This window comes from Sarcophilus harrisii, chromosome 2 (assembly GCF_902635505.1).
Source record: "Sarcophilus harrisii chromosome 2, mSarHar1.11, whole genome shotgun sequence".
NCBI classification, from domain to species: Eukaryota; Metazoa; Chordata; class Mammalia; order Dasyuromorphia; family Dasyuridae; genus Sarcophilus; species Sarcophilus harrisii.
The window spans coordinates 558993021-559005854 of NC_045427.1; the positions used below are offsets into that span (position 1 = coordinate 558993021).

The window sequence follows — 12834 nt, forward strand, 5'->3', positions numbered from 1 at the left end:
TTTCAGGCCATTTATTGAAACTCATGTTTGAAACATGTTCTCTGGCACAATCCCTATTTTGTTCCCTCTGCTTCTGGCTATCTTCTTCTGCAGTCTTGGATTGGATAGAAGAGTTTATTGCTATTTTTCTTCAGTCTAACTGAATATTTGTTTTATCTGGTGTCTTTTTATGACTTTTCCCAGAATGTATGAGGGAGAGGCCTTTTCATATATTACTTTGGAAATCCCATCAAGAGATTATTTAGTAAAAAATGACATCTTTTAAAAGTTTACTTTAGAGGGGGATGGGCTTCAAATCTATTGGTTTTCTTTAGCCATAGTTCTGAGGATGTTTTGCATTTTGGGTTGTTCTTATGTGGTGTTTCTTTCACCTGCATTTATCAGTTTCATTAAGAAGACTGAAGGATTATTTGCATATGAGAACCTGAAAACCTAGACTTTCTGAATTCTTGAGTAAATAATGCAACCTTCCCCCCCAAAAAAACCTCTTTCATTATCCATTTATGTTCATGTTCTTCCATTTTTGCCCATTCAAATGATAATACTATGTTTTGGAGCTAACCTCTGATTAACTTGCTAAAACCTCTCCATACAGATTTTTTTCATTTAAGTCTTTTCAGTTTGAATCTATAGGTCAGGTGAGAAGGATGAACAAGGGATTTATCCTTGACTGTCTTATGCTAAGACCACCGATAAAAGATTTGAAAGTCAGCTGGCTTTTGATATACTGAGTGGGGCATGCTACTAGAAAGTGGGCCTTTGTTTTTAGTGCTGTAGCATAGGGGTGAATGGATTTATAGAATGTTAGATCTACTCCAGTCTACCTCTACAGAAGGAGAGCAGTTTGGATCAGTGAGAGAGAAGTCTTTCTTCCACCTTCTTGCTTTTTATCTTGAAGAAATAACTAAAATGGAAAGCTGGACCATAATCCACAACCCCTCCTCCCTTTTATAGGCTTTCTTCTAAGAACAGTTTTCAGTTCCCAAGGCATTTTAATAAGAGATTCCTGCCTGATTTCACAATAGCCAGGGGATTAATACCTAAGGGAAACAAAGGAGTCAGATATCTAAAATCTACTACTTCAATCAGGGCAATTGTATAAGCAAGGCTTTAAGCTCAAGTGAACTCATTTTAGAGAGAGAGAGCAACAATAACATAACATGGGGTGTCAGTTGAAAGGAAAGGAATCCCAGGAAAGATGAACAGAGAATGAGAGGAGCTTAGAAAAGAGTTTGACAGACTTGTAGCCTGTTCAATGAAGTAGTCACATAGCCTTTTTTCTCTTGAGGAAGACATGGGGACCTGTGCTGTTTGTAGCTTCATGTCTAAGTTATGAACAGTCCAAACTTTACTTTCTACTTATCATTCTCAATATCTCTGAAAGTGCAAGTGAATAAGGCAGAGTGTAAAGAGCCCTGGAGATGGGTGTCTGGTCCCTTGGCTCTATTCTCAATTCTCCTTCCAGCCAGTTGAGGAAATAGGTTAATTAATAACTTCTTTGAGTCTCATTTTCTTCATCTGGAAAACTGAGGGGTTGGACTAGATGATTGATCTCTAAAGTCCTTCCAGAACTAGCATCCTATGATCTTATTTTTAAAAGTTTTGAGGTAATTTAGGGACAGGAAATCCTACAACTTCATCCAATTAAGTGAGTGAGGGAATTTAGGTAGAAATGTAATTGTCCTCAGTGGAATTGAGCAATAGACTTGGTGATTGTATTTATAATGAAGACACTTGTTTAAAATATGCTTTTTACTCTTAAGTAGCACAAGGGAGAAGGGTATCTCCCTTTGGGAAACCACTCTGTTGTCTTGTGAGCTTTTTGTAGCCTAGTGGGATCAGCCTTTGAAAATTTTGGCTTTTGCTTCACTAGGATGTAATTGTTAAATATTTCTCTTTTTACTAGGCTAATCCTATCTTCTGTAGCAAAATTTTTATTTTTATTTTTGTCAGGAAAGAAGAGTCTGAGTATTTTGAAAGTAAAAGGTTAAGATTTATAGTAACAGAAGGATGTCACATTTACAGAGTGGTTAATGACAGCTACAGCAGATGGGAGTCATTGAGTAAGTTAAAAGGCTAGGAATCAGAGAATAAGAAAATCAATTCAGGATCCAAGCTAGGGTAAGGAGGTGAGGAGTTTTAGTCATCTGCAAAGAGGAAAAGAGAAAATTCATACTTCCTAGTGTTAATTTGCCTTTAAGAAAATTGCTAAATCCTTGGGGGAGGGGTGGGTTTAAGGAGATTGAACATGGAGAAATCCTTGTCTGAGTTTTGAAATAGTGAAGCAGGCACAGAAGATACTTAAACATATATATGTTGTCCTTTGCAAAATGATGAGGTAAGTAAGAGAATTGTGTTTAGGAGCCTCCTGCCTCTATTCCTGTAAAATGTCTCCAGGACCAAAAACATATTTTTATATAGAAAAATAATAAGATCCTTGAGGGAAGTGGTTCTCTTGTCTGTGTTGCCTAGCACCTCACATAGAATATGCACTTCATGGCAGGATTATTTGTGATGTTTCCCCAGAAGGAGGTGGCGCATGTGCCCAGTGATTGAGCAATGGCTAAACAGATTGTGGAATATCATTACACTCTTAGAAATAATAGAAATATAAAGTGAGTGATCAGAGTGGGGGGAAAATGGAATTAGATCAGTTAAGCCAATATTAGGACAATATGGAAAAATACCCAGAAGAGAGTTCAGAAAAGAACATGGAAGTAAGCAGAATGCTAGTTAATATGCACCTTTGCTTTCTTCTTTTTTTTTAATTAAAGCATTTTATTTACAAAACATATGCATGGGTAATTTTTCAACATTGACCCTTGCAAAACTTTCTGTTCCAAATTTTTCACTCCTTCCCCCTACTCCCTCCCCTAGATGTCAGGTAGCACAATATATGTTAAATATGTTAAAATATATGTTATAATAAGCATGTCAAAACAAGTACAAACAATTAAATAGATGGCATGAATAATCATTTTTATTCTTTGTACATGTGATTGTTTTTTGTCTTGGTTACACAGTTTGGAATAAAATTTTAAAGGTATTTCCAAAATACTGACCCTTGTCCTTTTTGAACCTTCTTGGCAGCTCAGGATCTTCCGGCCTGCCCACAGCCCATCCTGTGCCAGTCACTGCCTCTGTATCTCCACTGAGGTTTCAGACCTATTTGTTGTGTGTCAGTCTATCCGGAGTTACTTTCAGCAAGGCTAGCAACTCATTTATGTCAAAGTGGTAATAGCTTGATGGGTTATCTTTCCTATCCAAAAGTATTTGTTAAATATGTTGCAGTAGAAAAGGCTTCAACCCAAAGGAATAACTCTGAGTGAAATTCTACGCATCAGCCATTGACTGAGGGTTACTTGAGCCTCTCAAATTGTATTATCCAGGTTTAAAAAAAGAAGCCAATATTTAAGGAAATGAGCTTTTAGGTTCGTCTTTTTGAAATGCCAAGGAGACTTAATGTAGTGGGAAGATGGAATATAAAAGCACAGCTTATTAAGAAGACGGGAAGATGAAAAACTCAAATAATGGAACATTTGATCCACAGGGAACAGGAGGTAATTGAGAGGAATAGCAAGAGGGTAAATGAGGAGAGGAGAGGGGGTGGCAAGGGTTCATCCTGGTGAAACTAGGTCTGGCATGGGTATCCACAGATGATGGAAATTTTAGGATAATGAACAGGAAGATTTAAAAATTGGGAAGAGACAGGCAAGACAAATGGATTGAGGAGCTGTCAGGGCAAGACAAGAATAGCTCCTTACATTTATAGTGTTTTACCTGTATGATCTCATTTGAGCCTCACATCCACCTTGTGACATACAGTAGTTATAATCCCTATTTGTAGCCAAATTGAATCGGTCTATTCAAGATTGTGCCTGCCCAGGCCTTTCAGGTGTTAGTGCCCTCCATGAACAGTTTGTGACTTTGCCCAAGGCTGAGGCTTCCAGTCCCTGTGCCAATCAATGCTTTGCTTCCTTCTTGCCTGTGAGGACTTAGTTCTCATGCCCCAAAATGAGAGAGGTGGATACAACTGGGTCTTATATTGGGGCTTATTCAGAAGTCTGAGAGTCCTAGCAAGTCCTCCCAGTGACATTAGTGGAGAGTTCCCTAGCTGATGTATAAAAGAACCTGGGACAGGCCAGACAAGATTTTTTTCCAAATCACTTTCATCTAACAATGAGAACATCCTTTATCTTACCCATATTATTAAAGGACCATCTTGTATCCCCTAACTCATAATGAGAAGTTCTGAATAGGTAACAATATACCTTACTTCATCTGTTCTGTAGCAGCAAGGCTCCAAAAATGGGTAAACAGCTAGTTTTTGGAAGTGGTATATCCAGTAGCAACTTCAGGGAAATTATAAGCCCAAGACCCAATAGTTATTTAATCTGGCCATTCCATCATACATGCCAAAAGGTCTGCTCAGTTTGGCCTTCATAGACAGAGACATCCAAGAACAGAGGCTGTAGAGTATCATAAAGGGTTGGGGGATAGGGGGAACATACTGTTGGACAGCCTTTTGAGGAAGGTAGGGCTCTTTCTCTTCTGTAACAACCTTGACAAAAGCTCACATAATCTGGGTACCCTCAGTGATGGCGAATGAACTGCTATATAAGGCTTATCTCACTTGCCATTTTCGGAGAACTTTAATTGTCTGAAACTTCTCTTCCTTTAACATTAATCAATCAATCAATTAATATTAAGCCCTATTTCATATTTTGTCCCTTCAGCTTTTAAAGAGGACTATTATGTTCCCACCAATTCTTTTTTTTATCTGAGATAAACATCTTTAACCTAAATGGATCTTTCTATGGTTTGGGATTTTTTTTTTTTTTTTTGCCACATTTGTTGTCCTGCCATGGATATGTTTCATTTAGCATTCCCCAACTGAGCATAACCTTCTACTCAGGATCTGATCAAGGTAGAATCCAGTCGGACTATTCTCCTAATTTTAGGTGCAGTATTAAACTGAAAGTTTCTTTCCTGTGGGTATTGAGTTATGGAGGCCCATGAGTTAGAGAATGGTCTTTTGTGCTCAGGCAATTATGATGCATTGATGTGCTCTGGCAACACTTGGACATAAACTGCTGGCATAGTATATGGTGATAATCAGGGAAACATGAAAAATGGGAATCAATTCATCAAATACTTTTAGATAACATGTAAGGCACTTTGTTGGGTGCCAGGAAGATAAAAGAGAAACAATTTCTGATCTCGTGGAGCTTACATTCTTCTGTGAGTGTGGGGATGAGAATATAAAGTATTCTAAGTACATAAAGTAATCTAAGAAAGGAGAGAACACTACAGTGAGGGGATTCTAAGCCTTGAATGCTGGGGAAAGGAAAGAGAGACAGCCTGTCACAGAGACCAAAGGTGGAATATACCATTGGGGAACTTCTCATTGTTTTGGCTGGAATGGAAAATTTTCGAGGAGAAATGAAACCTCAAAGGTAGGTTGGAGCCAGATTGTAGAGGACCTTAAACTCCAGGCGGAGCAGTTTAGTATGTAGCAGAGTAGTCTGTAGTGATTAAAAGTTTTTAAGCAAAGGCACAGGGATATGCTCGACCTATGTCTTACACTGTTTATTTTGGTAACTATGTGGAGGGATGGGCTGGAGAAAGGAAACCTAGAAGCCAGAGTACCAATTGAGAGCCTATGATAATAGTCCAGGTGAAGGGTGATGAAAGCTAGGATGGTGGCTGTATTAGTAGAAAAAAGGGGATGGATGGAAAAGATGTTATCTTTTGGGAATATGTTGATCCACACTTCATGGATGATTATCCATATTTTTGTAAATTGGGACACAAGGTTAAATAATTCATTGTCTGAAAATTTATCCTAATGAAAAGCAATTTTGGTGTGTAATTAAGCTCTTTATATGGAACCAATTTTGCTTTTTAAAATTTCAGGGGCTATTTAGGAGAAACTTGTTTTTTATGGTGGCAAAATAATCCAGAAAGGAAACTGGAAGCAACCTTGAGAGTTTGTCTAGTTCAGTCTTCTCTTCACCTCTCTCCCAACCCTCTCACTAAGATGACACTTGAAACATAGTGGATATATGGGTTGTCTTTGTTTAAGTTTTTAAGATAGATTTTTAAATTTAAAAGTTCATTTATATCTTTTGTTTTTATACCATTCATATTTCACCCTGTATCTCTCCCTTCCCAGATAGTCATTCTTTAAAATGAAGAACAAAAAAGAAAATAAAGTTTTGTAAAACTATCAATAATGTTCAAAAAAAGGGCCATGGGTTGCAGTGTTCTGCCACGTAGTCTCTTACAATGCAGAGGAAGAGGGAAAAAAAGATTTTGGGGGATATCTTTTGTTTTTACATCATCTACATTTATATTGAATATGATGTGAAGTACTATGAAATTAGAATTGAATGATAGCATGCTGTGGCTGTAAAGAATGGTGATTTTAAAGACCTAAATTCCAGCCTAGATTTTGTGACTGACTTGGAATGTTAGGTGGGAGGAGGGTCATCTTAATTAAATTCCCTTTTCATCTGTAACCTGACAGTGCTGGACTTGCTGATCTATACATTCCTTCCCAACTCTGATTTTACAACTCTGACATTTAGCAGTTCTACTTAATAATTGAGAGCACAGATCTTAACAAGAAATTTGAATAAATTCATTTTAAAAAAATCTCATGGGCTTAGTTGGGAAGAGAGGCTGGAAGAGGCTACAGTCATCCTCCTTACGTATCTGATGGCTCTTTTAGGAATTAACTTTACTATCTTATTTTACATCACTTTAATTTCCTTTAATATATTAACTATCTCCTCTTTCCACTGATTCTTAGTTCTTTTTTACTTTCTTGAGTTCCATTTTCTATTTTTTCCTATACTTTGGAAGCTCCTAGTGATTATGTCCAACAATTCTTTACTTAACTGAGTTGACAAAGTGACTGACTTGGATTCTGGATTTTGTGTATCTTAAATGGTATCAATGGTTTGTGTATATTATTCAGTTGTAGAGCTGGAATAATAATAAAATAGCAATAGTTTTACAAAACACTTCTCATAATGTTGTCTAATTCAGAAAAGACCTTCAAGGCCAATCCTGTCATTTTACAAATGACACAGCTCCTGTAAATTTAATGACTTGCCTAAGATCACACACACATACACACACACACACATATACATATGTATATACACACCCACACATATGTATATATACATATATACACATATATATATATACACACACACACACACACATATACATACAGATAGGTAGTAACAAATATGAGATTAGAACCCAGGACTTCAGATTCCAAATCTAGCATGCTTTCTGCTGTATTGGACATCAAATTGAATAAAATACAACTGGATACAAATTGGCTTTTAATAAAAGCCAAATAGATTTTTTTTTTAATTAAATCTGGGGTTGTGATTTTATTGGTGTAGGGAACCACTGAAGAGAAATATCTCCACCTGCTGATCTACAACTCATCTGTAACTTAGAGCCTTAGCACCGAGAGGTTAGCTTCCTCCTTTTATAGATAATAAGCTGAACTCCAGTGAGTTTAAATGACTTGCCCCTAGACACACAAATAATTTGTTTCAAAGTTAGAACCAGAACTTAATGGTCTTCAAGGATTCTACGCTATCCATTATACCATGTTACCTTATATTAAGTAAATGAAAACCTGTTATTTCTTAAGAATGAATTTTAACATCATAATAAAAAAAGAAAACCTTAGAATATTATTACTGAAAGGGCCTCTAGAGACCAACACAGAAAATTTTGGAGGCCTGGCATAAATAGGCTTATGTTTATAGTGTGAAACTCCATCTATTAGAAATACATTGTTCCTAAATTAATCTCCTCAGCTGCTTTGGTGTGGGGATGGGCACAATTTAAGGTGCTTCAGTTCTGAGTGGTTTCCTTAATGCCATTTTGGTATGCAGACCTTGACTGGTCATTTTTACATTAATTTCTTTGTGGAATCTTTACATATTAGGCCTCCTTATTTCAAGGATTTAAAGTCGGCAAGAAAACCTGAGCTCATTCCTAAAATAGCTTCTAGAGAAGCTAAGCTTTACTCACCATTGGATTATTTGCTGTGCCTAGTGACAATCCCACAGCTTAATGAAGGCTATAGAGCTTTGATTAGTAATTAACTGATTGTTGCTGTAGAGCTTTCAGATACCAGCCATTGTTTTCATTAGGGGTATTAGTTATGAATCAGGAACCTGTAAACAGCTGGAGCCAAGAATGTAAGAGGCTTGCTTCTAAATAGGACTGTTTGTAGAGCTCTGAGTTAGATAAACTTTGCCTTCATTGTTACTGAAAAAGAAGGATATGGAAAATAGGATTTTATCCTTAATGGGAATGTAGTGATGGGTAGCTTTTGTTGTTGTTGCTGCAATTGGGGTTAAGTGACTTGCCCAGGGTCACACAGCTAGGAAGTATTAAGTGTCTGAGGCCAAATTTGAACTCGGGTCCTCCTGACTTCAGGGCTGATGCTCTATCCACTCACTGCACTGCCTAGCTGCCCCAACTGGGTAGCTTGGTGATTACCATTTTAGTCAGTAAATTCTTCAACTGATGTATAATATAAGCATATTCGAAAGTGGGAAGTGGGTACCATAACAAAGAGGTGTAGAGAACGATGTGGATGTTTGTGATGGCCGTGTATTTTAAAATCAACCGGAGTCAGGAATTCAGGTTAAGGGAAAATCTTCAATCTTTATTCTCAGTAGAGGTGAAGAGGATCGGAGGTGAAGGGGGGATCTCGATAGCAGTGTGTGCAGCTGCATCAAGAAGCCAGCCAGCAGTCTCTCCCCGCCTCTCTTTCTGCCCCTCTGCCTCCACCCACCAAAATCGTCATTTCCTATACAACACATCAAGACTTGCACAGAGAATGGGCGGGGGCCATTCTTTCTCCAAGCTTATATATTAATAGAGTATGGTCCAATTACTATTTAGTCTCATGTACTTGGGACCTCAGTGCATCAACTCAAGCTTCAGCCCATTACAGGTGTTTTTCTTTTAAAAAAAAATATATTGAAAATTAAAGAGAGATTAATATTGGAATATGTCTCAGAAACATCAGATGTAGATAGATTTCACCCAGAATATAATGTACATATACTCCCCAGTCATCCTAATCTTTTCAATATTTGTAGAGGGGATCCATGCTGTTACTTGTGTTTATTTCTGATTTCTTAATACTGATTTTGTGAGTAATCTAGCTATATGGTGCTTTATATGCCTTTAGGAGGCAGGAAAGTTGGTGTCCAGTTGTAAGCTGCTGCCTGCATAACTAGAGGAAGATTGTTCATGGAGATTGTTTTTGAGGGCTCCATGTTAAAAGAAAAGAGATATTTGGCATCTTAGTTTTTAAAGCTTGGCTCAAGAGCCCCGTTTATGCTGAGTTCTTCCAGAGAAAAATTGAGATTTTTGTCTCTAGTGTATATTTTTTAAGGAGTTTATATAAGGAGTTTAAAAACATTGTTTCTTAGGGAAAGGTTTTATTGTTCAACAAAACAAGCCAGGAATATTGATGTATACATTTCATTGTGTGATAGCCTCGTCATCATTCCTTTTAGAAATATAGCTTCTGTTCAGGGACAAACAGTACTGAATTTTGTTTGCTCTCTTTTCCGACAAGAAGGGGAAACCATTTTTCCTTTCTGCAAAGACTGGACAAAACCACTGCATTGTGTTATTTTACTGTGTAGACCATGAGAACCCAAATTACTCTGAATTGTTTGTCTTTTCTTTTTTTTTTTTGGAATAATTGGAATGGTTGACATTTTCTGTTTACCTAAAACATGCTTTTTCTTACTATAATTTGATTAGGAATCTTCCCCCAGCTTTCTGATTTTCATAAAATTTGCTTGAAATGTCATTGAGAATTCCAAAAGCTGTTTTTCATGCCAAAAGAGCAATTTCAACTCCTTTTTTCTTGAAGCCCAATAGGGAAAGTTCCATGGCCCCACATTTCCAAGTGAATAAGCTTCATTTAGGCCTCAGCTCTGCTATTGAGACAGCCTTTGACTCTGTGCTTGTAATGGGAGTGCCAGCATGCCCTCCTCTGTAGCCATCCCTCTTTTTAGCCACCAGCTCTCTCACTGGGAAACTTCTGCTCTCAGTATATCTGAATTCTTGCTAAGCTCTCAGAGATGCACAGTTCTATGTAAAGGCCTGTCTTGGGCACCGGCTAGTGGAGCGTGTGTGAGTTGTCATTTGTTTCAAGGCTATGCTGAGCAGATAGCTCTGTGGCAGCTAACTCTGGAGCTGGCCTATGACCAGAAGTGACCAGCCAAGAGACCAGAAGGGGACAAGGAGAATGGCTGAGTCTCACTAGCGATGAAGCCGACCGAAATGGCTTGTCTGCATGCTGAGAGCAAGATTGCTGAAAGTGACCGACTCCTATGTTTTCTTTGCTCAGGAGTCACTTGAAAGGGAAATGGTGTATGACCAAAACGTTTCCTCTGGTGTCAGATCTTTGGGTTAGTTCTCTGCCCGAGCATTATGGAAAAGAAATGTCTTATAGTGCTTGGCTGATCAAGCTGTCCAATAGCAGTGTGACTCCTGGGAAGTGATTAAATGGCTTTGGAAGCTGAATTCAGAGATTTTTTTAAGGTTCTTTCTAGCTCTAGGTTCCATAGATAAACTACCAAACTAGATCTGTGTACACTGTGTATTAGGCAGTTCATAGTTTTGAATTGGCATATGCTATGTTAAAAAAGGCAATGAATGTTGAAGGGATGACTCTGGAAAAGGATCATCAGTCAAAAGAGTGAATATCAATAATATTCAGAGTGCTATATTAGGCTACTGCAGAGGATTCAAGGAAATTTCTTGGCCTTTTCCTTTAAGGAGCTTACAACCTAGTTGGGGGGAGATAATAATAATAGCTAATAATGTCTAACATGAACTTACTATGTGTCAGGTATTGTGCTAAAAATTTAGAATTATTTTGTTTGATCCTCACAAGGGTTCTGGGAAGTAGATCCTATTATCCCCATTTTACAGATGAAGAAATTGAAGCAAACAGAGGTGAAGTGACTTGTTGGGGATTACACAGTTAGTGTCTAAATTTGAGCTCTGTAATTGAACTGAACTCAGGTCTTTTGGAGGGCTCCCCTCCCCATTCAATGCCTCCATCTCACTGCCCCTATCTCTAGTAAATCAGAGCAGATAGATTGTTGTGAGCTGGAGCAAAATGTTTGTGTCATGAAATGGTAGAAGGTAAGTTGAGAAAATAACTTAGGGTCACATTGTGACTCCTCAGTTGCTTAGCTGAACTTTTTTCCTATTAAGTGATAAACTGCCTTTAAAGATTTGGAGAATGGGGTGATGCAGTAAAAGCAATATTTTACAAACATTACATTGGCATTAGGTAAGCAGGATTGGTGGGAGTGAGGAGAAATAGGAGAGTTTGGGTCAAGTGAGGCTGTTGCAATAGAGTAAATATGAGGTGAGAAGGGATTGTACTAACATACTGATGATAAGAATAAAGAGGTAATAAGGTTAGTTTTAAGGGAAAAATAATTTTGTGTGATTTATTAATCACCTACCAGGTCACTGTCCTAGGTACTGGGCATATCTCATTAAAAAAGAAATGATCCTTGCCTTCCAGGAATCATTTTATATCAGTAAATCATTTTATATCAGTAAACTCAAAATATATATACAAGGTACTTTTGGAAAGGAAGAGTGCTCTAAAACTTGGGAAAGGGGGAAATTAAGGACTCCTTGAAGGAGGTGACACGGTTGAGCCAGGGATTCCAAGAGATGAGGATAAGGTGGGGCAAGCTTTAAACATACCAAGGCATGTTTGTAGGAGATGGAATGTTCTATAATCAGAACAGCATATAGGTCAAATTGTGTAGAACATAGAATACATGAAGAGGAGCCATGGGAACTCATTCTGAAAAAGGAGTCAGATTATGAAGGGATTTAAATTCTGAACAAATGAGTATGTATTTAACCCTGAAAGCAATAAGGAGCTACTGGTGCTTCATATATATATACATACATACATACACACACACACACACACACACACACATATATATATATGCACACATACATACATATCTACATATATATACTGGTGTGTTTGTGGTAAAATATAGAGAGAATGTATGTATGTACACATATATGTACATATTTACATACATATATACATACATGTACGCACAAAAAAAATTTTCCTCAATTGTTAAAACAATTTTTAGCCATTTAAAAAAAGTTTTGAGTTCCAAATTCTCTCCCTTAACTTTCCCTCCCTCACTTTCTTCTCCTTGAGATAGTAAGCAATATGATGTAGTTTATACATGTGCAATCATGTAAAACATTTCCATATTTGTCATTTTATACAGAAGATTCATAAAAACAAAGAATGAAATATATAGTATTAATTCTTTCTCTAGTGGTGAATATTATGTTTCATCAGTCCTTTGGGATTGTTTTGGATCATTATAGTTAAATCTTTCACAGTCCTTCGTCATACAATATTGCTGTTGCTGTGTACAGTGTTCTTCTGATTCTGTTCACTTTATTTTGCATCAGTCCCTATAAATCTTACAAGGTTTTTCTGAAATCCACCTGCTCATCATTTTGTATAGCACAATCATATTACATTATAATCATCTACCATAGTTTGTTTAGCCCTTCTTCAGTTGATGGGCATCCTTTGAATTTCCAATTTTTAGCTACCACAAAAGAGCTACTATAAATATTTTTGTAACTACTGGAGCTTCTTGAGGAGGGAAGTATCTTGTGCTTTCAGAATGCCAATTTGGTAAGCTATGTGAATGATAGATGAGAGAGAGGAGAGATTAGAGACAGGGGGGGCAA

At 37.3% G+C, this 12834-nt stretch overlaps 1 protein-coding gene across 3 annotated transcripts in view; it reads left to right on the forward strand.

Annotated features, from left to right (window-relative positions):
• Window positions 1–12834, forward strand: part of CNNM2 (cyclin and CBS domain divalent metal cation transport mediator 2) — a 151368-nt gene that overhangs the window by 30683 nt on the left and 107851 nt on the right. The gene's annotated exons all lie outside the window — the stretch shown is intronic.